We start from the raw sequence: 4,409 nt of genomic DNA, 5'->3' as shown, positions 1-4,409 counted from the left end.
CCTGATTTAGAAGTATTTCGGCCGATCCTTCATCGTCGCTGGGTCAAAATCCTGGAACTCCCTCCCTAACAGCACTGTGGGAGCACCTTCACCACACGGACTGCAGCGGTTCAAGAAGGCGGCTCACCACAACCTTCTGAAGGGGCAATTAGGGATGGGAATTTAATGCTGGTCTTGACAGCGCACAAGCATCCCATAAACGAATTTAAAAAAGTCCTATCAGCATATCCTTCTATTCCTTTCTCCCTTCCTCTTAAACGCATCTGCAGTATTCGCCTGAACTATTGCATTCTCAGCGCTCTTTGGGCAAAGAAGTTAATCCTGAATTCCCTGATGGATTTATCGGTGAGTTGTTGTGACCTGTCTTCTCTGAACTATTTCCTGACTCACTCACAGTAGGAAGTATTTTCATACAGCTAATGTGCAGCTGCGATGGCCGAGTGGTTAAGGCATTGGACTCGAAATCCAATGGGGTTTCCCCGCACAGGTTCGAAGCTGCTCGCAGCGACTTTGATGCAGATTCTTTATTTTATTTCATCTGCTCCCTGTGGCGATCACTGGCCCCGAAATTGATCAGAATTCCCTCCACTGCACTTTATTACACTGATTAACCCAAAGCTGTTGTTCCAATTGAAACATTAATAAATTATCGGCATTAGTTAGATATTGTGGATTTGTTGGGAACTAGTGAGCAATACACAGGCAAAGCAGCAGCAAAAAACCAATTAATAAAGAGCCCTGCAGCGTTTGGTAGGGATTCACCTTCAGCTACTAAGTGGGAACACGGTTTGGTTTTATAAAACTGAACACAAATTAAAAAGTGTGTAATAAGACTACGACAGGACTCAAACCTGCAATTTTCTGATAACCTCAAGGATTAGTAGCAAAGTCAGATGCCTTATCCATTCGGCCACGCGGGCACTAGCAGTAGCTTGCAGATCAGATGACATCTGTGGACAGAGAAATACAGGGTCAACCTTCCAGTTCCTTGAGCTCTCGGCAGAACTAAGGTTTTGAAGCTTTGCTTCAAAGTATTGCAGCTCCAATCTTTTCAGCAAATCGCAAAATTAAGAAACTACCCACACCATCAAAAAGTAAATGGCCCGCACCGGGACCGAGCCCGCGACCTTGGCGGGATTAGCAATACGTTCTAACCTACTGAGCTAACCGGCCTGACTTCACACAATTTGCTGTTAAATTCAATTTATGTTGATTTTTGGTTTTTGTCAGTTGACTTCGAAGGCTGTAAAAGAAAGACTCTGATTTCAACAGTGCCTTTCACCTCAGGACGTCTCAAAGCACTTTACAGCCAATGAAGTTGTAGTCACTGTTGTAATGTAGGAAAAACAGCAGCAGCCAATTTGTGCACAGTAAGCTCCAACAATGTGATAATCGAGGATAACCTGTTTTAGTGATGTTGATTTGAGGATAAATTTTGGCGACAGGACAGCGGGGTAAAGCTCACCACCCCCTGCTCTTCTTCCAATAGTGCCATGGGATCTTTTATGTCCACCCGAATGGGCAGAGGGGGCCTCAGTTTTGGAATTGTATTCCACCACAATCGGTACCCTTATGGACCGGCATATCCCTCACCCTACCATTAGCATCAAGACAGGGGACCAACCCTGGTTCAATGAGGAGTGAAGAAGAGCATTTCAGGAGCAGCACCAGGCGTATCTAAAATGAGGTGCCAACCTCATGAAGCTAAAACACAGGACTACACACATGCTAAGCTATGGAAACCGCATGTGTCGACAGAGCGAAGCGATCCAACAACCAACGGATCAGATCAAAGCTCTGCAATCCTGCCACATCCAGTCGTGACTATTTTAATTTAATTTAATTTGTTCCTAGGATTTGGGCATCGCTGCTGGCAAGGCCAGCATTAATTGCCCATCCCGAATTGCCCTTGAGAAGGTGGTAGTGAGAAGCCATCTTGACCCGCTGCAGTCAATGAGGTGAAGGTACTCCAATCGTACTGTTAGGGAGGGATTTCCAGGATTTTATCCAAGCGACGATGAAGTTATGGAGATATATTTTCACGTCGGGATGTTGTGTAACTTGAAGGGGAACTTGGAGGTGGTGGTGTTCCCATGCACCTGCTGCCCTTATAGGAACATAAGAACATAAGAAATAGGAGCAGGAGTAGGCCATTTGGCCCCTCGCACCTGCTTCACCATTCAATAAGGTCATGGCTGATCTGATCTGGGCCTCAACTCCACTTTTCTGCCTGTTCCCCCTTAACCCTTGACTCTCCGATAGATCAACAGTCTGTCTATCTCAGGCTTGAATATAATCAATGATTCAGTCTCCACAGCTCTCTGGGGTAGATAATTCCAAAGATTCACAATCCTCTGAGAGAAGAAATTCCTCCTCATCTGCGTCTTAAATGGACAAACCCTTATTCTGAAACTATGCCACCTGATTCTAGATTCCCCCATGAGGGAAAACAACCTCTCAGCATCTACCCTGTCAAGCCCCCTCAGAATCTTATATGTTTCAATGAGATCACCTCTCATTCTTCTAACTCCCAATGAGTATAGGCCCAACCTGCTCAACCTTTCCTCATAAGACAATCACTTCATCCCAGGAATCAATCTAGAGAACCTTCTCTGAACTGTCTCCAATGCAAGTATATCCCTCCTTAAATAAGGAGAACAAAAATGTATGCAGTACTCTAGGCGTGGCCTCACCTGTACAGTTGTAGCAAGACTTCCCTACTTTTATATTCCATGCCCCTTGCAATAAAGGCCAACATTCCATTTGCCTACTTAATTACTGCATGCTAACTTTTTGTGTTTCATGTACGAGGACACCTAGATCCTTCTTAACCGCAGCATTCTGTAGTCTCTCTGCATTTTAATAATATTTTGCTTTTCTATTCCCTCCATGGCCTCACCCCTCCCTATCTCTGTAATCTCCTTCAGCCCCACAACGCCCTGAGATATCTGCACTCCTCTAATCCTGCCCTCTTGAGCATCCCTGAGTATAATCGCTCAACCTTTCCCAACCTAAGCTTTGGAATTGCCCTCCCTAAACATGTCCACCTCTCTTTCCTCCTTTAAGACGCTCCTTATAACCTATCTCTTTGACCAAGCTTTTGGTCACCTGCCCTAATTTCTCCTTATGTGGATTGGTGTCAAATGTTTTGCCTGAAAATACTCCTGTGCAGCGCCTTGGGACGTTTAACTACGTTAAAGGTGCTATATAAATGCAAGTTGCTGTTGATGATGGTGGTAGCGGATTCGGTGATGGTTATGCTGTTGAATGTGAAGGGGCGGTGGTTCGACTTTCGCTTGTTGGAGCTGGCCATTGCCTGGCACTTGTGTTGGCTGTTGTCATGTGTGGCACAGAGTGACATATGTACAGTATTTGCCGATCGGATAGTGTATGATTGACAACTGCAGGTTGTATGCTGAAAGATTAATACAGGAAATTGTCAGATGGAGTCTCGAAAATATAAGCTTATAGATATGCGCCAAATCCGATGGCCGGTTAGTTCATTTGGTTAGGGCGTGATGCTAATGACGCCAAGGTTGCGGGTTCGATCCCCGTATGGGCCATTAATATTTTTGTTTTGAGGTTAGTCTCTTCTTGTTCTTTTTGAGCAGCTTAAAAACTTTGGAAGGAGAGTCACATGGGACCTGTAATATTTTGATGCAAAGCTGCCGAGTTAGTTCTGCCGAGAGCTCATGGACCTGAAAGGTTAACGCTGTGTTTCGACGTCCACAGATGTTCCCTGACCTGTGGAGAGTTTCCAGCATTTAATGAACAATTCCAGAACCAGCATCTGCTGCAATTTGCTTTATTTTACTGCAGTGCCCCCGCTTCTATAAAGAAATACAAATGTTGTGGTCATGATCAGGAGTGCAGTGACTGAAAGGATGGTGCAGGCAGATTCAAGAGTGGCATTCAAAAGGGAAAAACATTGCAGGGCTGCAGGGAAAGGGCGGGTGAGTGGGACAAGCTGAAGTGATCTTGTAGAGAACCGGCACGGGCTCGTCGGGCCGAATGGCCTCCTCCTGTGCAGTAACCATTCTTATAAAACACTCTATCAATACAAATGTTTCTTTTAGAGCCTACTGAGAAAAAAGTGAATGAGCCGACAAAAAAGGAAAATCAACCATAAATAAACTGAATAAGAAAATCCAAGAAGTTGGTTAGCTCAGTTGGTTAGACTGTGGTGCAAGTAACGGCAATGTCGCGGGTTCGGCACCCGTAAGAATTGTTTGCTTCTTGTTAGAGAGGGCAGTTTTGTTATTTTTTGAAAAGTTTGGATGGAAACTCACACGGGACCTGTAATACTTTGAAGCAAAGCTGGAAATCCTGAGTTATGACCTGTGTAGCGTTTCCAACATTAAATGAACAATTCCAGATCCATCGGGACTTCTCATATTTCAATCAGTGAC

General features: G+C 44.7%; 1 non-coding gene across 1 annotated transcript; it reads left to right on the top strand.

The window, feature by feature from the left end:
• Positions 1-426: 426 nt before the first annotated feature.
• trnas-cga (transfer RNA serine (anticodon CGA)) lies at positions 427-507 on the top strand. Its single transcript has one exon. It is a non-coding gene; the product is annotated as a tRNA-Ser (tRNA).
• Positions 508-4,409: the final 3,902 nt, after the last annotated feature.

This window comes from Somniosus microcephalus, unplaced genomic scaffold (assembly GCF_052327205.1).
Source record: "Somniosus microcephalus isolate GS21.2 unplaced genomic scaffold, FLI_Smic_1.0 unresolved_chr8, whole genome shotgun sequence".
NCBI classification, from domain to species: domain Eukaryota; kingdom Metazoa; phylum Chordata; class Chondrichthyes; order Squaliformes; family Somniosidae; genus Somniosus; species Somniosus microcephalus.
Note: the sequence above shows the minus strand (reverse complement) of the source record. Positions and strands in the feature narration are given on the sequence as shown.